This window comes from Mastigoproctus giganteus, chromosome 6 (genome assembly GCF_048544385.1).
Source record: "Mastigoproctus giganteus isolate SK-2022 chromosome 6, ASM4854438v1, whole genome shotgun sequence".
NCBI lineage: Eukaryota > Metazoa > Arthropoda > Arachnida > Uropygi > Thelyphonidae > Mastigoproctus > Mastigoproctus giganteus.
This window is the reverse complement of record NC_143580.1, coordinates 40,868,288-40,893,854: the sequence shown is the minus strand read 5'-3', so window position 1 is coordinate 40,893,854 and position 25,567 is coordinate 40,868,288. Positions and strand designations below refer to the sequence as shown.

The 25,567-nt window shown below is 41.5% G+C and overlaps 1 protein-coding gene across 1 annotated transcript in view; it reads left to right on the top strand.

The window, feature by feature from the left end:
* LOC150084183 (retinal guanylyl cyclase 2-like) overlaps positions 1–25,567 on the top strand; it is a 280,744-nt gene that overhangs the window by 19,810 nt on the left and 235,367 nt on the right. The gene's annotated exons all lie outside the window — the stretch shown is intronic.

The window sequence follows — 25,567 nt, the reverse complement described above, 5'->3', positions numbered from 1 at the left end:
GAGACTATGCGGACATATCCAGACCCATACGGTGGAGAGTTGTGTTATTGCTGGTTTTTAAGCGAATCAGCTACTTAGACATATTGCGCTATTGTGTATTATGTCTGCACAAGAGTGTGTTCATGGACAAATCTGCATGTTGCGGGGACTAAAAAACCTCGTATAACTCTACACCTTCGGTAGAGTAAGATTGGCTACCTACTACCTCTAGTGAATGGACATTTAAAAATTCCACTAGTCTTGACAGCATGCGAACAAAGTCCTCTCCATTTGGAGAGAAATGGGTTCTCCAAAATGACAAGTGACGGAACCATTACACTGTCATGGAGTCGGGAGGGCGTATATATTTAATATGCTTCATACATTATCCAACCAAAAGTGTTTGAACGTCACGTTTGGAAAAATATTTAAAAAGAAAAAAAAAACTGTCACAATAGGCCACCCGATAATCACCTTATCTACTCGTGTTTATTATGTCTGTAAATTGGGTGTATTCACTGGTCGGGTTCCTGTTTTGCTGGAAAATCCCCTTTCCAGAGGAAGGGGAGACCTTGTTTTCCTCAGCTGGGACCGACTAACTCTGCTGAGGAATGTCCATGACCAGGATGTTGAGTGTATATACATTAAGAGATGTGTATATCCAGTCATACTCTATGGGGCCAAAGTCTGGACTTCAACTGCTACGATACATCTGAGACGGATTTTCGCTGGAGAATTCTGGCTATTGAAGCGGGCCATAGATATTTCGTCTTCCCCTTGCACCACCAAGTCCCATCTAGATGGCGGCAGCTCTCAGCATTACACGTCTTCCTGCTATCATTCACGAGAGAAGACTCGTCTTTGTTGTCAAAATAATGGTTGGCATTATTTCAGTGCCAGATTTCTGGGCTAACTGTGGTTGGAGGATCCCGGTCCCAAGCCTTAGGGCCAATCCAATCCTTCAAGCCATTCCAAGCCGGTTTAAGTTATCTGATCGGTTTTCCACCCGTGCAAATGTTGCAGGACATACACTCCTTGGACGGCGACCTCTACAAGTTCACAGTCGATAAGAAATATAGGCAGAACGTACTCGATCGACTTAATGCCCAGGACCACGTCACAAGACATTAGAAACTGCTCCAGAGGACCTGTCCATCACTGCCAGGGATCCATCCCTCCAATGTTCAAACCTTTCTGGAGTCATAATGCTTTCCCCCCCATTTTTATTATGTTGTATAACTTCTTTAATATCAAAATCTCTGGCTTGTAGCCGTGAAGGGAATTGGGTACAGCAATGTGTCTTCGATATACAATAAAGAGTTCTTCTTCTTCTTCAACTAAAAAGGGATATAACAGTTCCTCGCATCATTAATGGGATTCTAACCGGGACTATTTCCACCGTATAGGAAGGACGGTATTTATAACCATTGTACTACCAGCGAAGATGTATTTTAATGAATAAATTAATAACGCAAGCATAGACTTCTCTTGAAAAAAATTCAACCAATTCGTTGCAGCAGGCAGCAGGAAATCGTGCCAATTCCTCCCAAAGAAGTTCTATCTATCCGACTGAGGTCTGCAAACTGAGACGACCAGGTGGGCTGTTAGACTTCCTTTTTCTCAAAAAGAGGGTGGGCGCCACTGAAGCTAAAACTGTCAATCCTGGACGATTCCAGGATTGACAGTTTCAGCTCGGCACTGATGGCATTACACCTAATAGTCCGAACCACGAGAAGCAGACCACATCTTTTCCGAACTTCCTTTGGCACAACACACACAATATATTGTGTGTGTTGTGCCAAAGGAACACACACACACACACACAATATATTGTGTGTGTGTGTGTGTGTGTGTGTGTGTGTGTGTGTGTGTGTGTGTGTGTGTGTGTGTGTGTGTGTGTGTGTGTGTGTGTGATAAGCGCGAAAGAGAAACTACGACTATGAGTGATTCAGTACATTGTGTCTATAACTGAGCTAATTCTTTGGTCAGTTTTACTGTTTTCCGGATGAAAAACCGGAGTTTCTAGGAGAAAAAGTATGCAGCCCTCGTCAGTGGCCGACTAGTTCTACCACGCTGTGAAAAATCCTATAAATATTCCTCGCGTCGTTGACGGGATTCTAACTCAGTCCTTTTACACCCCGTGTGGGAGAACAGTGATTATAACCCCACACAATATGACAGATGACTCTCTCCAGATGACATTGTCCGTGCATCGGCGATTCCTATTTTGCAGATTTTTATTTTAACTACTTGAACATATGTACACATCCATATCACACTCATTTTCCCATCTTTCATTACATCGACTCCGGTTGCCTTTACGAGGTTCAAAAGTGTGAATTGCACACAGTGATAAACTGCTAATATGGTCTCCGACGATCAGACCTTTTTGAAACTAGCACCTTTCCACGACTCATTGTACTTGTTTCTCATATCTCTGCTATTTGCACACTTCTAAGCCTGTTCCTTCTTTGCACTTTTCGATTACCTTGAGAGAATGTCTGAATACTTTTGGTAGCATGGCATACTATGAAACAGTATGAGGCATATTTAAAATACAGTTCCTTCGATTAAAATAAATGTTAAAATAAAACTATGCCATTTGTTCCTTCCCCCTCTCTTTTTTGATAATTTAAATTCAATGGTTATCCTACTCGTTTCGCCAACATCTATGACCCGAATTGACTGCTCCAAATATGAAGAGCAAATCTGCCATATGAAAAGAGTCGTATAAATAATCACCCCTCATTCCATTTCTTTAGTTATTACCTTCGTTAATAATTTGACCTCTTTATAGATATTTGTGTCATTCATTTCTCTTTGCTTTTCAATTATCGCTAATAATAATCGAATAAGTCCAAATAACTTCCAAACTTTCTTTACAAACTTTTGTCATCTGTTTCGCAGTCTTGTCAACCAAATTATTGAAATTAAAAATTTAGAGACCAGATATGGGGAGAGGCTGGAGAGAAGAAAAGGGGAAAAAAATAAAATAAAGTCTCAAAGATCGCCCGAGGAACATTATTGGCGAAAGAGGACAGAAAGTTATCGACCTGTCTAATAGATTGCAATGCCGAACCACGCCTCGCGAGGAACGTACGGACACCAACGCCAGTCTATAAAAGGAAACAGCGTCACACTGCTATCGATCAAATGCTACTCTGTACGACCCTTGTCGCCATACGGATGAAAATGTTGCGAACGATTGGAATTTCCAACGATGGAGACTGAGTTTATCGTTCGGGACAGAGCTCGGAATATTTTAAGAGGTTTAAGGTTTACATGGGATGTTACGAATTCGATAAACTCCAGCCGGTGTGAGACTGATGAGAAAAAGGAAAAATCCCTGCGCTTTTTCTATCTTTCCCCAGGTTTTATGGCATTTCTGAACATCTGTTTCCGTTCTAACAAAATAGTGAGTTTTAACAGCTATAGTAAGCTTTGGAATCTCCCGGTCCCCACTTCCTTTTGATTCTCCAAACGCTCCTCAATAATTTGAAGGTTCCATTTCTAAACAGTACCTTTCAGATGGCCTCTAATGAAACACTCCTTTAATAAGATCAATGTCAATTGATCGCGAAGTCCAACAGTTCATCAAAGATAGGGTTTTCAACCAATAATATAGTAACATACCTAAATCAATTACAAACTATACTCAAATATGTATTGAGACACTTCACCCCAACCCTAGAAAGTAACAGTTTTCTGGCGTCATATGGCAGATAGATGGCAATACCAGTTAAAAATAGAATTTAAGAGGTGAGCATACTCAATGATAGGTAAATGGAGCCGAACGGGAAAATACAAAAGACTTCAGATCCTTTCCACAAGAGAAACACATTATGTTTTCGTATATCCAGCATGTCCATTCTCCAGATAGAAAAACACGTGGGGCACCAAAAATCAACAGTTAGAAAAACTGTACGCCAACCGAGGACAGAAGATAGAGCGACCATTCGTTGCATGCCTAATGCTGGGATTACTAAGGGTTGACCACCATCAGTAACCCAGGACATGTCGACAGTTTTATCACATTATCCGTATCGGATCGGAGATGGGGGAAACCCCTGGTGCCGTCTGACACTAAATACACCTTACACCTTACCCGTATCGGATAAAATCGCAAGACACTCTTAATGAAATGGTTCAAGAAACAGTTCACAAAACTGGGATGGTTGTTGAACCACCAACAACCATTAGAAAAACAATTGACAGAATAGGTTACTGTGGTCACGTAGCTGCTCGTAAGCCGAAACTGTCTCCCAGCAATGCAAAACACAGTCTATAACCATACAGAGAACAGACGCTTTGGCCATCACAGTAGTGGCAGAACGTGATATGGAGTGATGAATCATGCCTCACAGTCTAGGCATCAGATGAAAGCACCAGGTTGTAGTATGTACCCAAAGATCGATTTTACTTAAACTGTGTTGAACCAACAATAAAGTTGGGCATTGATAGTGCGATGACATGAGGCTGTTTTTTTACGTGGTTTGGACTTAGTCTACTGGTTGTTTTTGAAACGATGAATGTAGCTGTTTGTTCTGAACAATTCTGCAGGCCAAAGTTGCCTGTCAAAGAGCAAAGCCAGTAAAACAATGAACAGTGGCGTGAAGAGAAAAATGTGGTAAACAAGAAATTTCCAGTAATAAAGTTTAGTTGGATTCATACCGAAGCTCAGGTATGAATCCAACAAAACACCTTTAGGATGCTTCGGAACGACAAAAACTGCGAGCCAGAATAACACTTCCTAGTTCGTGTCTCAGATTTATAGGCGGAGTGCAACAAGATTCAACTCATCACAAAGCAAACATTATAATAAAAGTGTTCCCCATAAAGCTTTAGTGATGTCCTTTAATGCCCACGACGGACATACTAAGAGTAAATATTAAAAAGTTATTTTTTCTAACCTGATGTTTTTCATTTATTTTCCTAATACATGTCGGATGACAGTGTATACAATTGACATTTACATCTGTAACATCTATTTAGTTTGGTTAGTAATGACATATGCCTACTGAATAGAATGATCCAGGAGTCAACTGTGGCAGTTAACGGCAGCTTAACGATTGAGAAAGCAATAGAGTTACTCCAGCCATACAAACCCTGTAAATTATATGAGAGATCAGGACACAGGATTTATGCATACGAGATGCATCATGACTCAATCTACCTTTTCATTAATTTGAACATTTCATTTAAACTCATGAGTTTATGAACCGTTTCGTTTCCTTAAATAAATATATGAACCTTAAGAAATAACCATCTACGCCATTACTTTTCCAATATTTTAGAAAATGGCTGATAACAACCCCCTCTTTTGTACAAATTTAAAGAAAAATCAAAGTTTGCACAACTTGAAAAAAAAATTGATTCACAGCTAATTTTCACCATGTTACTCTTTATTAGGAAATGGGTGTAGAGCGTTACGAGGAGGCTATTACCTATATTGGTGTGCGGGTGATGTAGCGAGGAAGGGTGTAGCCATCATTACAGATCACAGGATTAAGGAAAGGCTACCGAAGGTGAATAATATCACCGACAGACTCATGTCGATTAAACTGCAAATGAATGACAGCGAAACATTGACGACAGTACAATGTTACGCACCGCAAACCGGATGCGAAGAAATGGAGAAGCTGGAGTTTGAGAACGAGCTCGAAGAGAACATCGCAGGTGGAGATATAGTTATCATGGGTGAAATGAAAGCAAAAGTCGGAGTGGAGAGACAAGGATTAGAATACGTTATATGTTCCTATGGTTGGGAACTATGAATGATGATAGTGGCAGGCTACTGTATTTCTGTTTACGGAACAGCTTTGTCATAGGAAATACCTGGTTCAAGAAGAGAAAGAGTCACAAAATCACAAGAAACGGTTGGGACGGTCAACAGGAATCCTTCTTTGACTATATACTTGTGGACAAAGAGCGACACAGAAGACTAGGGGACGTCAAGGTCATTCCTTGTGTCTCGCTGGGTAGTGAAGGTTAGTTGTTGGAGTTTTAAGATTCCCTTAATTGAAGAGGATCAAAATAACAAGAGAGAGAAAACTACGGGTGTGGAAGTTGAAAGAAGAAGAAAAAGGGGCGATGTTCAGAGAAGAGTTCAGGAAGGTTGTACCTAACACAGTGGTGAACAACGTGGAATCAGAATGGAAAGCATTCAAAGACTGTATAGTAGGACTGACAGAGCAGGTTAGCGGAAGGACAAGCAAGAGAAGGCGATGGAAAGCATTTAGCATTAGCATTAGTAGAGGCATATGATGCAAGAAAGCAAGCTTATTCAGCATCAGCCAAAAAAAAAAAAAAAAAAAAACCACTACTCCCATTTCACCCCTCCGTTCGTTCGAAATACCTGTCCAGCTGAGCCTTAAATTTATTTAGGCTATCAACTTCAACAACAAGCGATGGGAGTCTATTCCACAAACCAACTGCCCGCTGGCTAAAGGCAAATTTCCGCACATCTATCCGACATCTGTCCTTCCTCAATTTGAATTTATGCCCTCTCAGGTGATTATTCTGAGCAAGAGGAAGAATCCCATCGGCATTGAGCATGCTCAAGCCATTCAAAGCCTTATACACCTCTATCAGATCACCTCGCCGATGCCTAGTTTCCAGGCTCTGTAATTTGCAAAACTTAAGCCTTTCTTCGTAAGAGCAACCCTTTGTTCCATTCACTAATCTTGTTGCCCTTCTCTGTACTCGTTCCAGCAGCTCTACATCCTTCTTGAAATGAGGTCTCCAGACCTGTATACAGTACTCAAGGTGTGGCCTGACCAATGCCTTATACAAGGGAATAATCACATCCTTATCCCTGCTAGAAAAATTCCTGTATATCATTGACAAGACACCATGAGCTACTCTTGCAGCTCGTCTGCACTGCTCAGAGAACTTCATATCTGCCTGCACAATTACCCCCAGGTCCTTTTCATTCTCTACCACTGCCAGCGTAGTGCCACAGAGTTGATACGTTGACCTGGGGTTACTGTTTCCCATATGTAGTACTTTACATTTGTCAATGTTAAACTTCATTTGCCACCTCTCAGCCCATCTGCTCAACCTTTCCAGATCCTGTTGCAGCAGCATAGTATCAGTAGTGTCCTTAACAACCCTGCCAACCTTGGTATCATCTGCAAACTTGGACATTCAGCCTGATACACCATCATCAATATCATTTATAAATACAGAAAACAACAATGGACCCAACACTGAACCCTGAGGAACTCCACTAATAACATTAGTCCACGTTGAGCAGTGTCCATTGATTACCACTCTCTGTCTTCTGCCACTCAACCATCCCTTTATCCATAGCAGCAATTTGCCTCCAATGCCACACTTCTCCAATTTGTGCAGCAGTCTTCCATGCGCAACAGTATCAAAAGCCTTTCTAAGATCCAAATATATAATATCAAAGTTATTCCCTGCATCCAGTTCTTTTGTGACTACATCATAGTATCCAATCAAATTGGTCAGACAAGACCTGCCCTTAACAAAACCATGCTGTGTCTGAGCTATAACTGAATTCTTGTCCAGATGATCCTGCACTGCTTCTTTAACCAGTGCCTCCATTAATTATCCTGGAACCGAAGTTAAACTAACAGGTCTGTAATTACTTGTCTCAGCCTTTGATCCTCCTTTGTGAATTGGGGTTACATTTGCACATCTGCAGTCCATGGGTACCTCCCCTGAGTCCAAAGAAGCTCTCATAATTATGGCTAGGGGTTTGCTTACTTCCTTTGCTGCCTCCTTTAATATAACTGGATAGATCCCATCCACCCCTGGTGCCTTTTTTATGTTTATCCTCAGCAATTTCTCCTCCACTTTCCCCTCAGTTATTAGAAAATAATCTAGCTCACTGCCAATGTTTACTTCACCTACGACATTCCCCTTCCTGAATAACTCCTCATGTGTCAATGTAGATGCAAAATACTCGTTTAGATTGTTAGCCACCTGAGCAGGATCCTCAACTGTTGAACCATCAACATCCAGTGGACCAATCTGATTCATCCCTTTCCGTCTTGAGTTTAAATAGGTAAAGAACTCTTTTCTGTTTTTCTTTGCGTCCTTTGCCAAGGATTTCTCATAATCTGCCTTTGCCTGCCTAATCTCCTTTGTGACTTGGTTACAGACCAACTGGTATCTATCATAGGCTTCCATGTCACCCATTAATTTGTATGTATCCCATGCATTTTTCTTCTCTTCCATATATGTCATTAGTTCATCTGACAACCATTTAGGCCTGAACCTTGAACAATATTTCTTGGTTGGTATGTAAAGCCTGGTAGCCTCCAAGATTAGTTCCTTGAATGATTCCCATTTTGAATTTGCTGTTGGTAACATCATCAGTTGGTCCCACTGTATAGAATTTAAATACTGTCTCAGACCATCATAGTCGCCTTTACGAAAGCAAAAACCCTTCCCTTTGCCTCTGATGGTAGTTACCTCCTTGAGTAAATCCCACTTCAGCACACTGTGATCACTGCCACCCAGTGGTTCCTTTATCTGCAGATTCCTAATGCATGAAGAATCACTACTGATAATCAGATCAAGAGTATTACTCCCTTTAGTTGCCTCCCGAACATGCTGGTGTAGAAAACAATCATCCAATAAATCCACAAAAGCCCTGCTAGTGTGTGAGTGACCAACCCACAAATTCCAGTCAATATCTGGGAAATTAAAATCCCCCATTATAAGACTCTCTGATTTACTGGCCCATTCTATTTCCCTGTACAGTATCTTATTATACTCATCAGAGTCATTAGGCCTATAGCACACTCCTACTCTCAATTTTGATTTACCTATGCTTATGTCACACCAAACTGACTCGACACTGCACTGTCCATCAATGTCGACTGGCTTCACTTCCTTGGATTTTATGTGTTTTTTAACTAATAGCATAACCCCTCCTCCCCTCCTGTCCTGTCTATCCTTTCTATACACATTGTACTCCCCAAATTCCAGTTCTGCATTCCTTATATCTGTGTGACACCACGTCTCTGATATCCCAACAATATCTGCCTTTGATGTTTTGAGCAATACCTCAAATTCATCAAATTTATTTACTAAACTCCTAGCATTGGTGTACACGTAAGTATACCTGCACTTGTTTTTATTCTTAGCTACCCTAACACAACCCATGTGTTTACTTGTATCACAATGACTTCCAGCAGTCTCTGAAATATCGTGCATCTTGTTTTTAAGGCTTCTGCTCATTCCAATAGAAGCAGTGCAAGAATCTCTTTCACCTCTGCCAGTGGCTACTGTTAATCCATTAGTCTTTGTCTCCCCCCAAGCTAGCAGTTTTCCGACCCACCTAACACTGCCTCGATAGCATCAGCAAATATTCTTGCACCCTTTCTATTTAAGTGTATCCCATCCCTGTAGAAGCAATCTCTCCTGTTAACAAGTACATTCCAGGCTGAAAAAAATTCTACCCCTTGAGCCTTGCACAATCTTTCCAGGGCCGAATTGATCTACAAGGCTCTCATCATATACTCCCTCCTATCGTGTCTGGGCAGAATTGCAGACACTTTCAAATTTAACCCTACTTCACGGCTTTTTGTCAACAGTGACCTGTACTTGTTAAGTAATTCCGCTGGTCTCCTACTCTTAATGTCATTAGTGCCAACGTGTACAACTATATCACCTTTTGTGCCCTTAAAAGATGATATCTGCTCTACAACGTCATCAACCCTTGCCCCTGGCAGACATACCCTGGTCCTGTTCCACCTATCCTTTTTACAAAGCATGTTCCCCGTTTCCCTGACAATAGAGTCACCAACAACTACTAGTTCCTGTGGGACCAGTGCATTCTGCCTTGGGGGCTGCCTCTGTGTTGCAAGATGACCAAGTGCAAGCTCTGGCGTTGATGTGGGCAGCTGAGAGCTTGATGGGCCCCTCAATGTATTTCCTTCGAGGGCATCCACCCTGTCCTTCAAGGTCTCATATAGGCCCATAACAACGCCGAGTTGTCGCCTAATTTCCTTGCACCGTGCACACACAAAGACATCCCCCATGGCAGTATCATGTCCCGTACCCGATTGCTCCGCAAACATCAAGCAAACAGTGCAACTTCAAAAGTTGTGATTCAGAGGGCAACTGCCCCCCTCAGGTCTCCCCTGAGTCACAGCACTCCCATTCGCTTGAGCCTTTTGCTTTGCTGCTCTGGTCAGAGTCATGATTTCGATTTAAATGTCAGTAAAATTACAATTTCAGAACAAAATTAAAACTTTAAACTTGTATCTTAACACAGTTATAACGCTATATTTATTTTTCAGTATCGAGTGTTATCTACGAGTTCCCTTTATATAACTTCCGTATCAAGTATGTATTAATTATTTGTTACGTTTGTACTCTAAGTCGTTATATATATATAGTTAAAAGAACAATTTAATTGACAATGAAGTTTAACAAGATTAACAAGAAAGAAACCACATGATCGAATGAGAGGGCGAGAGAGGCTGTGAAAATCAAGAATAATGCATTCAGGACCTACTCCCAGAACAGAAATGTGAATAAAAAGAGATATGAAACCGTGAAGACGACTGTGGTGGAAGAATGAAGTGAAACTCTACGACAAGATATCGACGGTAATAAAAAGACGCTGTATAGTATGGTGAGGAATAGGATAAGAGAGGGTGAACAGGGCAAATACTTGATGGATGAGAATGTAATAACCAAGGATGAAGAGATAAGAGAAACATGGAAAAAGTATTTTGAAAATCTGTTCAACTTGCAAGACAACCAGCAAAAGGGACAAACGAAGGTTGATTATAAAAGAGAGGATGAAAGAGAGAGACCAGACAGATTTGACGTGAAATGATGTAGTGTAGGCATGGAAATACATCAAGACAGGTAAGTCTGCTGGTATACATGAGATAAACGGAGAGATGTTGAAGGCTACAGGCGAGGCAGGGATAGCGTGGACATACAGACTGTTCCTCAAGATGTGAGATGAGAGACAGGTGCCGAAGGACTGGAAAGAAGGTTTGATCAACCCGTTGTTCAAGAAGGGGAACAGGAAAAAGTGTTCCAATTGTAGAGGCATCACACTGACATCACATGTGAGTAAGCTGAATGAGACAGCGTTAGAGCAGAAGATAAGAGGAACGGTTGAAAATTGCCGAGGAACAGTATAGCTTTAGGCCTGGTAGATCGACGGTGGATCTAATATTCTGCATCAGGCAACTGATGGAATAATGTTATGGATGGCATTATTGGAATAATAATTATGGATGGCATTCTTGTACATAAAGAACCCGTTTTATGCCATGAAGAGAGAGAAAGTGTTGTTTGTTTGTTTCGGGATTTATTGGGCCATCGGCAACTATGGCCATAGTGCGCCAGAGAGAAAGTGTGGGTGGTTTTGAGAAACTTGGAGATAGAGGAACATCTTCTGGAGAGAACTGAGAATATGTACACCAATACAGCAAGCTTAGAACAGTGATGGGGATGGAGTTGAGAGCTTCGAAATAATATCAGGTTTGAGGCAAGGAGGCGTCCTGTCACCACTACTTCATAGCTGTCATGAATGATGTGCAATGTAAGAGTAGCAGAACAACTTGGACAAGACCAGATGAAAGTCATGCTCTTCACAGATAACCTCTGCATATAGGGAGCAGGGAATAAGGGCAACGGTAAGTTTATATATGGGCTAGTATGGCCAATGAATTTGGAATGGTTTTCAGTCAGGAGAAGGCGCCTCCGTAGCCAGTTGGAAAGGAGCAGCAGTGCGTAGCACACGCTTCTTGATTAGATCGGGGTTCGAGCCCGTCACCCCCAAATACGGAGGATGCGGAAAGGTCAGGAAATGACCACCGCATATCCCGGAGCAATATGGCCTTAGTTGCTAATGCTCCTAAAAACCAAATAACAAAGAACAGTCAGGAGAAGAGTAAAGTAATGGTTCTAAAGAGGAGTGGCGATCCTGGCGGATACATCACAATGGTAGGGAAGGAGCTAAAATGGTTAACAACTTCAAGTATCAAAGAAGCACCATTACAAAGACTGGAGTGATAGACGAAGAAATAAGTAGAAGGATACAAGCGGGCGGGAATTTCTATAGGCAGACAAGAAATCTGATCTGGAACAGGAGCAAACCACTAAAGTGTAAAGTAATATCACGTAATATCAGACCTATAAGTACCAATTCTGACATATGCATCTGAAACTTGGACTACGAGGAAAAAGGATGAAAGCAAAATTCAGGGGGCAGAAATGAGATTTGTGAGGAGCATAGCCCGAAAGACAAGATGCGACAAAATCAGGAATGATGTGATGAGGTAGAGAATTCAGGTTGAAAAACTCCAGAATAGGACTGAAAAGTCCCATTTGAAATGAATTGGACATGTCAAGAGGGTGAACGAGAGGCGTTTTCCAAAAAGAATGTTTGATTCACAATTAAGGGACAAAAGACCACGGGGGAGACCAAGAATTAGGTGGCAGGACATGAAAAAGACCAATGTCATTAAGAGAGGAGGAAACTAGAGTGAAATCAACGACAGAGAGAAGTACACAGAAAGGTTGTTGTTATGGGAGTTTAAAGGCGCATAAGCTACTATGGCTTATGGCTCATGCTACACGGACAGGGCATGGTGGCGAGGCTTCATACGTCCCCGTGGAACAGCGGAATGATGATACCCTTTATTTACACTATCCATAGAAAAGAAAGTTTGTAACTTTCTTGGTCTCGTGTGGCTGAGTTAGTCGGTCTCAGGCGTAGATAGCAAGGTTTACTCCCTAGAAACTGGCGTATTTCGTCCAGCAAAACAGAAAAATCGACCATAGAACATACGCTAACAGACATAAGACGCACAGCACAGCAGATTAATTTAATTATTCGGGTGGCCTAAAAATAACAGTTTGTAACTTTCTTGGTAAGCGTTCCATCAGTTATTTTTTGTGTCATGGTCAGGTGGAGACAGAAGTTGCTCTCATATCTGCATAGCAGCTTGGTGATAAAGCAGTACTCTGCGAAACTAATCACGCAGTCATTAGTTTCACAGAGTATTGCTTTTTCACCAAGGAATGTTGGAATATAGAGACCATATAGAGATATAACACCAAAGATAACACCATATGTGGCTGTGAATGGAGCCAGAGAGGTCCCACTTTGTTAAGTACAGGGATCTTCCGTAGGGTTGCAGCCGATGTGTACGCAATAAATTTCAATGAGCATAAGAATAGCCAGATGGTGTCACGGTAAGTCTTGCAGCAGTAACGCTAAGACTGGACGTTGCCACAGCGAAAATGTACACGGTCGAGGGCTCCATCAAACCAACGTAAGTAGAGGGTAGTAAAGCTCAAGATTTTTTAATGGCCTCCAAACAGTAGGAGTCAGCTAAATTTCGCTCCCAACCGAAGCCGGCGTCTGGAAGGTACCAACCCTGCAAGTAAGTCCAGGGTCAGCAAAAGAATCCAATCCTGGGAAGAAACCTATGATCAGCAATGTAATCTACCCCATAGTGAGGTCTGAGATCTGAAAGGCTCCGCCACAGGCTGCTCGTGGTCTCAAGTTTTCCCCACTTCCTAAAGTACAAGAATCTTCCGTGGGATTGCAGCCGATGTGTAAGCAATGAATTTCAATGGGCATAAGAACAGCCAGATGGTGTCACGGTACGTCTTGCAGCAGTAACGCTAAGACTGGACGTTGAGTGAAACAAAAAAGCATGGGCAAGGATTTGGAAGTACAATAATGAATTGAGGCAGGAGAGATTAAGTTTATGAGTGAAGTCAGGTGAATATTAGAGTGGTGATCCCTTACTGAGCACACAGATTCAGAGACTGCAAAGATTTAATCGCCTTACCCAAGGTTCAGTTTTGCGAAGGGAGATTTGCATGACCATTCCCTGGTACTGATTAAGAACATAACGAATAATTCCACAAGAAGTGGTTCCTCAGACAGTAATGTGAGGTTACCACAGGGACTATTTCATTTACACATGTTGGGCAGGATAATCAGCATTAGGGGAAGGACAGCGCACTTCTCTGTTACGATCAAACCTGTGTAAGAGATTTTCCCCTGAGCATACTCGTCATACAGACAAAACCTACATAACTGGACTACTACATTAACGAAATTCAACAATGTAACAATCAAATTTGTGAGCCAACTGAAATATCTGGGCGTTATCCTCGATAAAAACCTGACGTTCCAGCCGCATCTGAAATACATAAGAAGAAAAATCAGAGGATACTCCGGACTGGTAACCAGAATCACAAGGAAAGATTGGGGACTCAAGAAAAAAAACACTGATGCTTTACTATAAAACAACCTACCTGCCAGCAATCAGCTACGCAGCAGCGGTGTGGTATCCAAAAACGACACTGGTAGTCAACAAAAGAACACTAGAAATGACCCAAAGGACCATACTGCTATCAACAACGCGCGCTTGCAGCACGGTAAGTACCCCAGCATTGCAGGTACTTGCTGGAGCGCTCCCTCTGGACCTGGAGGCAGTTCGGGCGGGGCTACTGTTTTTGCTGGCCAGAGGAGTGGCCGCTACCCACCAAGGATACACAACTGACCCGGCGGGCAACCTAAAAAACGAAAAAATTAGGCTACAGACCCACCTCCTAGATCCTTGGCAGAGAAGGTGGACAGAGACTACAAAAGGCGAAGTAACGAAAAGATTTCTACCAGACCTCCGGAAAATATACCCAAAGCAGCCACCGTGGTACTTCCCAGGCAACACTACTAACCGGACACGGACCCTACAAGGAGAAGCTGTTTGGCTTCGGACTCGTTGAGGACCCAAACTGTATATGTGGGGAAAGCGAAAGCTGGAGCCATATAGTCTATGATTGTCAACACTATGTAGACCTCAGAGGGCTACTAATAACAAGATTGAGATAACTCCCAAAAGGACTGGAGCACCACTTCCTGGACACTGAGGATGAATACAGGGCGCTCTCCCAGTATGCGCAAGACCTATTCACCAGAAGAAAAACACTAACTATCTACAGAAACGTACACAGAGATTGACAAAAATCGCCGCCAAATGTGACAGAAACTGAAACCCGCAAGAACCAGTACTTGGACAAGAAGAGTGCTGATCACAAGGAAAAGAAAAGCAAGGACGGGGCTCACCCCATGTGTGACAAAACAGAGCAGAATGCAGCACAGACAGTAAAGAACAGACTAAACGCAGCACAGCTGCAAACAGCTTGATGGCAATCTGAAGAGGGCATCCTAGCCCTCTTCACCTATTATTCCCACTTCCTTGGGGGGGACGTTTTATGTTTCCTCTCCTCCACCCCAAACTTCTTCTCTGGTGGGGCATGCCCCACCAGAGAAGAAGTTTGGGGTTATCTACTCTATTGGTCCCATATTTCTGTCTTTTCCACCCCAATCTTTGGCCTTCCTCCCCTCTCTACCTTCATCATAGCGGAAGCCCCACACGTCAAAAACTTAATATGATAAAATTACCTTATGCCCAAAACTCAGACTAGCAAACCAAAGCGATATAACCCCTACGATAGCGCAGATTTTTTTTATATATATATATATATATATATATTTTTTTATTATTTATTTTTTTTTATTTTTTATTTATTTATTTATTATTATTATTATTTTATTTTAAGGTCTTAGCCGCCGAAATCCCAGGAAATTAAGCGGCAGGACCTGCCAGAGTGAATCTACAGCTACTGGGTTCCTGGTATGCCTCCACGGGGCGTAAGTGGGACAACGTTGGGCCTCAATAGGGGTCCAACGGCTAAATGACCAGATGAACAACGGTACAGAACACTACACATGAACAATTCCCACACACTTTTAAAACTCTGGCATTTCCCAGTGAACTGGTTCACCACAATGAAAGCAACGCGGAGATGGGGGGAACCCCTTGTGCCGTATGACAACAACACACACACACACACAACCTTAACGACAGCGCGTCACCGTCCTCCGCACACCAGGAGGAAAAGCTCCTGGTTCGAATTCCGTCGATGACGCTAAGAATTTTTATGGGGTTTTTCATTCCATGGCTGAGTTAGTCGGTCTCGGAGGCGTAGATAACAAGGTTTTTCCTCTGGAACCCGGGGTTTTCGTCCAGCAAATCAATCAGATAGCAAACACAATACACATGGGTAGATATAACTTTCCGGGTGACCCTAATACAGTTTTTTTACTACTACCTCAAGAACTGGCACATTATATCTATTGCAGTCAATGTTTCAAGAAGACTCTAAACCTCCTCACCTAACCAAATAGGTAAGAGTAACAGCAGTAGCTATTATTGTTACACCCCCTCCTCGATGCTAGTGAAGGAGAGGGGAAATAAACGGATAATGAATGGAAAATGACCGTCACAGTAAAATACCAAGCCGCCTCCAGCGAAAATAAACTGTGTAGAAAGCTCTACACTATCTCTAGTCTCTCTCTCCCCTTGTGGATATACTGGAATGAATGGCATACTGAACAAATTTACACACAGAGGTGGTTTCTGATATCTTGAGAATCAGTAGGCAAACAAGGATAAATTTACTTGGTGATTAACGAAATCAAACGTGGAATGCAAGCAAAGTAATTTGTCACCTAAACGCTAAAGATAGCATTGTCTTCATAATCTTTGCCACCGCTAACACGGGATAATTACGAAGGCCTAAAAGAGTGCCGGAACGTATATTAAGCAAATATGTGTCTAGCTCATTTGTTATGCAACCTTAATATCCACCCTGGCACCTCATTTACATTCTTATCTAACTCTTTCGCATTCCTGGAAGATATGTAGTACTAGTGGGAGATGAGTCTAACTTCTATTTATAGCCACAGAACATTAAGAAGATAATTGTTTTTATTCATAATTAATATTGCAATGCTATTCAGGGTTGGGGAATTGTCAGATTAATAAAAGTAACATTAACACTATTAGTTCCAGATTCATACATGTAAATAACGAACCATTATATAAAATGGTTTATGTAGTAGCTGAATAAGTAACAATAGTAAAACCAGAGGAAAATACTTTCCCCTATATCTATACTAAAGTTAGCTTCACAAAGTAAAGTTAGCACTTGTGAAACAGTAGTCGTTGGCTGACATTCACACACTATCAACATGACATGACCTTTACTTGTAAATATACATTTTCACTTCATCACTATGAGCCAGGGTACTAGCAAGCGAGCGATTGGGTACATAAAAATAAAAATATACTTACACATAAAAAAATAGCCCAAGCATTCACCAAAAATTAACATACAAAAAAGTTGATGTTAAAATTTGTCTACATATTTAATATTAAACATTATGCACAATGTTGATGACTGAGCACCATCATCAATATCTACATGTGGGATTAAAAAAGTGGTTTGCGTTAACTGGCCAAGAGGTCAGCTAATGAGTGGTTTTCACCGACTGGCTGCGGCGTGGTATCGCATTTCCATTAGTATTTTGTTTTTTTCGTTGTCGTTGTGTTTTATAAAGCTAAGTGGTGTGATAATAAATACTGCTTAGTCTTTTTAGTTCAAAAAATTTTTATAGCTAAATATTCTAAATCTCATTAATTACTTGCCTGATTGTTTTTAAGTTTCTAACTTGGTCCCAAGTAAAGAGGTCTAAAGATTCCGCCAGTCACAGACAGGAATCGAAATCAGCCCTCTTCAAAGCAAAACAGCGGTAAGCAATGTAGTGTCGACTAAGCTATCCAGAGAAAGATTGGAAAAAAGAAATTGTGATAATAGTGACATAGTATCTAGGTTCAGGCGTCACCGGTGATTTCCCACATCTGCACCATATATACTCTGTGATGAAATGCATAACTACTGCACCGCCAGAAAAATAGTGTAATGTCTGGTTAATGTAGCATTGTGCTTTGTTCTGTTGTTGTGTCTGGCTGCTTGGCGGCGGGGCCCCTACTGGGACCCTACGTTGCTCGCCACAACCACTGGGAGGTGAGCCAGGCTGCTCATTATACTATGGCTGCCTCTGCCAGGTTGCCTGAGCTTCTTGACAGAGGCCATAAAAAAAAAAAAAAGAAAAGAGAGGGGGGGGGAAGTTGAGGATATAAAAAAATAAAATAAAATAAAAAGATAAAAGTTTTTTTTTTTTTTTTTTGAAGAGAGCATATGGGGGAGTAAGAGAAGAAAAAGAGGAGGTCAGAATGTGGGGAACAGCAGTTGGAGGGGACCAATAGGGAAGGCAGTCCACTCTAAGGTAGAGGATGGAGAGGGGAGTCGAAAATCACAGGAGCAAGTGCTCTTGTGTGAAATCCTGCACCCAGGGTCCTTCATTATCCTACCCCAGTCGGGGATCACAGGGGTAGCACGTTATTTTGTTCTGCCCTCAGTTCCGCAAGTCTTGCTCTTCTAGAATTGAAAACAGCCTGGGCGTAGCGCGTTAAGGCTAGGTATGTGGCCTCTTCTTGAAGTAAAGTTGACTCCTGATTGCGGGGGTTTCCTTGAATCTCTGTGAGGAATTGAAGTCTGGCGTTGTCGTTTTTTTTTTTTTTTTTTTTTTTTTGATTTGGTAGTTGTTGGCACATCGGCTTCTGTGGCCATATTGCACCTCCCAAGGTTTTTGCAGTACTTTGATCCAAGCCCGAGGCGGGAATCGAACCCGCGACCTTTGGGTTGCCGGGCAGGTACTTTACCCACTCGGCTAGCCCGGTCGGCGGCGTTGTCGTAAGTGAGACACTCGTACATAAGGTGTTCCCAGGACTCCTCTTCACCACAGCGGCAATATCGATTATTTTCTATTCCCAATTTTTACTGGAACGGTCCATGGCCTGTATCCAGGAAGGTGACTTGCAATCTAGGGAGGAGGTTTTGCGGAAGTCCGACTTATTGAGGGAATAAACCTTTTGGTGATTGCTCCTTTCGGCGTTGTGTCCCATGTTTTTTTTCCAGAGGTTTTGTAGGTGGTCTGCAATTTTTCTTCTTTCCTTCTTAGGGTCATTTGCATGGTTCAACTGCAGATTTAACAATTGCGTTGGGATTCCCTTCTTCAGGCGCTGGAAGAGACCCCCTTCACAACTTCCAGATAGAGAGGTAAGTATCCTGCAATGACCTGTAATGCAGGGGTGCTGACAGTACAGCACGCCCTAGTAGCAGATAGTAACATAAATCTTTGAATGGAATCAAGCTTGCGCTTGTTCCTTTCCAGGAGCGCGCTTCGGTAGCCAGGTGGGAAGGAGCAGCAGTGCGTAGCACACGCTTCTTGATTAGACCGGGGTTCGAGCCCGTCACCACCAAATACGGAGGATGCGGAAAGGTCAGGGAATGACCACCGCATATCCTGGAGCAATATGGCCTTAGTTGTTAATGCTCCTAAAAACCAAATAACAAACAAACAAACAAACAAACCTTTCCAGCATTGCCTTTTCACACCAGATGAAGGCCTCCTTAGCACACAATCGGGACATATACTACCTTATATATTAATGATAGATCTTTATTCTTTAGGCCCCAATCCGCTCTACTAATCCGCCTTATCATTGCAGTGTATTTTCGGATTTTAGCTGACAGGTATTTTAAGTGGGGGTGGAAGGATAGGTTGCCGTCTAAATACAGGCCCAGATACTTGATTTCTGTGTAGAGACGGATCGGGGTGTTGTTAATTTTCATCACTGGTGGCCGTCGGATTTAGAGCTTTCCTTTTAGAAGGATTGACTTTGTTTTTTAACTGGAGATTATTAATTTGTGCATGGCAGCCCAGTCTTGAAGTTTTTCCAGCGCAAAGTTGGCTTGTACTTCCAATGTGGCTCTTGTACCAGAATGAACAACCAGTACGAGATCATCAGCAAAAGCCAGGGCTTGACTTCGCCGAGATCCATCCCCAGGAACTCGTCCAAGACAATGGACCAAAGAAATGGCCCAAGAACAGAGCCCTGAGGACAGCCCCGCAGTATATTTCTGGTGACTGTTTGGTATTTGTTGGTTACCTGCACTGTTCTATTGCTGAGGTAGGATTTTATACTGTTATATAGACTGCTGGACGTCTTGGCCTGCCGAAGTCTCTGAAGAATGCTGGGCCACCATAGTCGATCTAAGGCCCCCGCAAAGTCCATCATTATGGCTAGAGAGTATTTAGATTCTGTCTGGGTAGCTAGAGAGATTGATCTGTGGATAGCATCTTCTGTACTGCAGCCTGTTTTAAATCCAAATTGATGCGGAGATGGTAATTGTTGCTCTGTGTAGTAATCGGTGAGACAGGAGAGCAAAAGACGTTCTTGGAGTTTGGCCAAAACAGAAAGCAGGGCTATTGGTCTGTAAGCAGTCGGTACTTGAGGTGGTTTTTTCGGGTGTTTTGGGATTAACTTGAGTGTTGAAATTTTCTAGAAGTCAGGAAATGTTCTTTCAACAAGGCGTCTATTAAATAAACTTAAGGGAGTTATAGGATAGGGTTCTGCGAACTTTTTTACTACGTCGACTTCCAGCAAGTCTAAACCTGGGGTTTTACCCTCCTTCGTTTTGGCCAGGGCCAAATTCATTTCCAGGGATGTGAAGAGCGGTTCACTAGTATCTGATATGTATGTTATGTTTCAGTCAATGATTTCTTGTTGCTCCAGCGTCGGTGCCAAGTTATGAGATGGATAGATATTGTCCAGTATGTTGTTGAAAGAATCAGACCAAGAGTATGCCGAGGTGTGTAAAGTGTATTGATGTCTAACGGCACCAGGGATTTCTCCCATCTCCGCGTTGCTTTCATTGTAGGTGTACCAGTTCACTGGGAAGGCCAGAGATTTAAAAGTGTGTGGATTTTGTATATGTGTGGTGTTGTGTATCGTTGTTCATCTGGCCGTTTAGCCGCTGGACCCCTACTGAGGCCCAACGTTGTCCACACTTGGCCTCGTGGAGGCAGACCAGGTACACAGAATGAAATTTTACTCTGGCAGGCCCTGCCACCTAGGCCGAGGTTCCATCCGGCCTGAGTGTGGTTTCCAAAACTTCACCTCTGGGTAGCCTGTTTGTAATGATCCGAAATACAATGCCCCATGGATCGCCATTTCCCACTGTGGAAACTAGAGTTTTCCATGACGACTCCTTATATCTGCGTATTTCTTATCACACAGTAAGCCTCCCGTGCCGCAGCTACTTCTCTGGGGGGGGGAAGGTGTACACGGGCTCGTTGAAATGTCTTCCTGGCTAGGTGGACTCTTATTTTCAGATCTCGAAAATTTGTATTCCACCAGGGGACCGCGTACCTGTATTGTCTTCTACGCGGGATGGAAGCATCACAGGCACTCCTGATGGCAGTTGTTACCTTGGTAACGCTTTCTTCAGGTGTGAGTGTAATAGGTAGTGGAATGTCTTCCGGGAGAAACTTGACCAATTCCTCTTGGAATCGGCCCCAATCTGCTTTTTTGGTGTTGTATCTCACTATGTCTCTAGGAATTGGTGGATTGTGATAATAGCGTGCATAGTGTTAGGGTCAGGCGCCACCTGTGATTTCTCACATCTGCGCCATATGTACGCTGTGAAGAAATACAGAACTACTGTAAACGCCAGAAAAGTGTTGTCTGTTGTATATGGCATATTGCGTTAGGTTCTGTTGGGTGTCCTGGCATTTGGCCGCAGGGCCCCTAGTGGGACTTCACGTGGCCCGCACACACCGCTGGGAGGTGTGTGGGGGCAACGTGGATTGTGATAAGTTGATCTTCAGATTTCGTGTGGTTTTTTTTTTTTTTTGTTAGGAGCATCAGCGACTTAACACCATATTGCGCCGTATACATTATGTTTGTAAATAACATGTATTCTGTAGTCTATTTGCCTGTTTCTTTGGATAAAACACACGAGTTTCCGGAAGAAAAAACCGTGAAACCCTCACCTGAGACGGACTAACTTAACCACTTTATGGGTTAAAAAAAAAAATAAACAAAAACCCATTCGTCATTAATCAGAACTGAACCTGAGCCTTTAGCACCCGGTGTAGGTAGGATCCAGACCTTTTTATTTTTAGAGTACACACCTGGTGGAAAAGATTGCCAGTATTTCACTGGAAATCTTTAATCTTTACCCATTACTACTCGACTAACAAAGCTTCATTTTTCTGAAGATTTTATTAGCCAGTACTTCTTTTCTCAATTTTCTTAAAACAAGTTTTTCTGGAGTTAGGAAATTCCTAAGCACTTAATGGGTTAGTGGCACTATTTCGCGTGTTCATATCACTTAATTCAGGTATATACAGGGTGGGACATATGTAAGCTTACCGAGAAATAATTCGTGCAACTGACTGTTGTTGTATGCGCATCAGCGACTTAGACCATATTCCACCATTATGATGATGCACCAACAATTCTAACAACAACCATTTGATGTGTATAAATTGCATGTGTTCTTTAGTCAATTTGCCTGTTTACCGCCATCGTGGGTAGTAGAGTTGGTATAATCATCGTCCTCCCCAACGCCGGGTGAAAAAGACCAGAGTTTTAATCCTGTTAATGACGCGAGGAATTTTTATGTTTTTTTTTTTTTTTTTCACAATGTGGCTGAGTTAGTCAGTTTCAGGAGGGGACAACAAGTTTTTTCCCCGTAAACTCGGGGATTTCGTCCAGCAAACATCAAATGAACCACCAAAGGCACCCAGTTTATAGACATGTTATATATGGTCTAAGTTGCTAATGCTCCAAAAACCCTACAACAGCGTGAATTCACTCGAAGGGCCTTCGTAAGAATTCACTCGTGAATTCTTACGAAGGCCCAAGGTGCCTTCGTAAGGCACCTCTTCTCTAGGAATCCTCTATTCTACCACTACTGTTACTATCGATCACTCTGTGTGTACTTTTGCCTCAAAACTCTTGACATTTCATGTTCCTTCTAGGTCAACCAGACATCAACAAATTTTCCAAATCTATCTATCCAACAGTGATATTAATAAATACAGTCTTATGAACAGACATTCGTCGGCTGCAAATAATCTCAATTTAGATTTTTTTTTGAAAACTCACAGAATATCCTTACGACCATTAATGTCCTTGCACCTTCCCTTAGTGCAATAAGTAATTTAGTATAATCAGACAATTTTTTTAATCCCGGTAAGTTTCTAATTTATTATTACATTCATTACTGTTTTTCTTAGTTATAATTATTCTATAACTTATAATTATATTATTACTGCAAGAAATTATAATTACTTACAGTTATAATAATTAATTTCCATTCTATTACACAAGTATTGTACTGGGGTGTTCTATAGTGTATGTTCTTCTGTTTTAATATAAAATAAAACTTCAAATTAATTAACAAAAATGATAACAAATAAATCAAAAAATAAAAAGCACCTATTTCATTCCCTCCTTACAAGTTTTGTAGTCCACATATATCAAGGGCACCCGTAAAAGAACTCTCAATTCCTCATACGGGTGCCCTTTTGCAGATCTCACCAAAGATTACCTTACTCGTCTTTGAACCATTTCAAGAAGCTCGACGTCATTTTTAGGTGTGGTCTCCATACTTGAATACGGTATTCCAAGTGCAGTCTTACAATTTCCTTATACACTGTGATCATGACTTGCTTATTTCTACAAGCAAATGATCAATAAAACATCCACAGGATCCAATGGGCCCCTTCGTTGCTACCTCTCTACACTGCTGGGAGAACTTAATGTCTGACAATATTGCAACTCCCAAATCCCTTTCTTCCTCTACTGTTTTTAATTCAACCTCACTAAGTATATACGTTATTTAGGGTTGCTGTTCCCTAGATGCAAGGCTTTGCATTTTGCTGCATGAAACATAGCTGCCACATTTTTGACCATCTCTGAAGTCGTCCTGAAGAAGCACTGCTTGGCGCTGATCATTAAATATTCTACCAATCTTAATATCATCTGTAAATTTTAACATCATGTCCTGTATCCATTCGTTGATGTCATTTAAGAAGATCAAACACGCAACAACAGTGGTACAAATACAGATCCTTTTGGAAATCTCACTTCTTACAACCCTCTGACTCCTGTTTATCTATATGTATTGCTTCCCCCCCCCCTTTGTTAGTTATTGGCGCATCAGCTTCTGTGGCCATAATGCACCTCCCAAGATTTTTGCACTACTCTGATCCAAGCCCAAGGCGGGATTCGAACCCGCGACCTTTGGGTTGCCAGGCAGGCACTTTATACACCCGGCTAGCCTGGTCGGCATATGTATTGCATATTGCTACATGATTTCATCTGGTTGACTTTACGAGTGACAAAGATAGTCTTATTATGAAACAGAATGATTCACAAGCAACAACTGTAGATATGTATATATGATTCTCCTCGGCAATTCACTGAACTCTTTCCTAATGTACAGTCTTCTGATACCACTTACTTCAAGCTCACTATGATCATGTTTCGATGCTTCACATGAAGTTGTATAAAAGTCATTGAGTTGTAACAGCCGTAGATATGTATATGATTCACCTCGATAATTCACCGAACTCTTCAGTAATGTACAGAGTCTTCTGATTCTGTACATTAGGGAAGATGATCATATTTCGATGCTTCACAAAGAAGTTGTATAAAAGTCATTGAGTTGTAATCGAGAACTGGAGTTTCAGTCTCCTTTCAGAAACGCAAGGTGAACATGAACCAACAATCTATATCTCACAATAATTTCGATGTTTTTAAACATCTTAACTACAAGTAAACGCTTCAAAAATTTCCCAAGATATCTTGTTATCTTTCCTAAACACTGACACCTCAGCTTAAAAGGCCAGGTATACCCAGCTGTCGGTATTATCGAATAAGACATGTCACATACACAAAAAAAAAAAAAAAAATTGCATACCTCACAAATGGCATTTCTCCCGCTAAAACATTAAGAAACACCCAAACTGAAGCACGGAAGAAAGAGGTCATACGATCGGATCCAGTTATCCAAAGCTTTATACAGTAAAGCACTTAACTACGGGTAGTTCTCGACTTTACGAGTTAATTCGTTCCTAGCGCGTGCTCGTAAAGCGGGAATTTATTTCCCATTGACATAAGGTTAAAAATAGGGGTTACGTTCTCAACAATGAAATTAGTTAGCTAATTAGTTTATATTTAAACAGTGATTAATTTATTGAAAGAAATGAAAACGTAGCCTGTAAAATCAAGCAAATTATAATAATAGAGAAATTATTTACGACTTACAAATGTTAAAAAAAGTTGATTCTTCATCATCATCATCGACTAAATGTACACTCGTTGATCACTCATTATTGGCTCGGCACTCGTTGGTCTATTGCACAAGGAGTATTCTTCAGAAATGTTTCAAGAGGCGTTTGTTTCCATGATAATCTCTTTTAATTATAAATTTCACGATTGCATGCATAAGCATTTTTTAACGGCACACGCAAATTGCAACTAACACGATTCGCGTGGAGTAACAAGTTTACAAAGCTTTAAAAAAAAAAAAGGAATGAAGAGAAGATTCTGAAAATTTATTTATGTTTTTATACGATTGAAGATTTCAGTAAAGGGGTCAAGTAAAGATTTCACCATAATAACGTAAAAATCCACACAATTCCAGCTATCTGTATTTTCGCAAATGCAAGAAGATCGAGTTTACTACCCGTTTATAATTGCTTGCAGTAACAGAAAAGCCCAATAAACCGGAAAGTGCAAATTGTTTTTATTGTTTTATGGTCGTGACTTCCAGAAATGTGCTTTAGAAAAATATCACA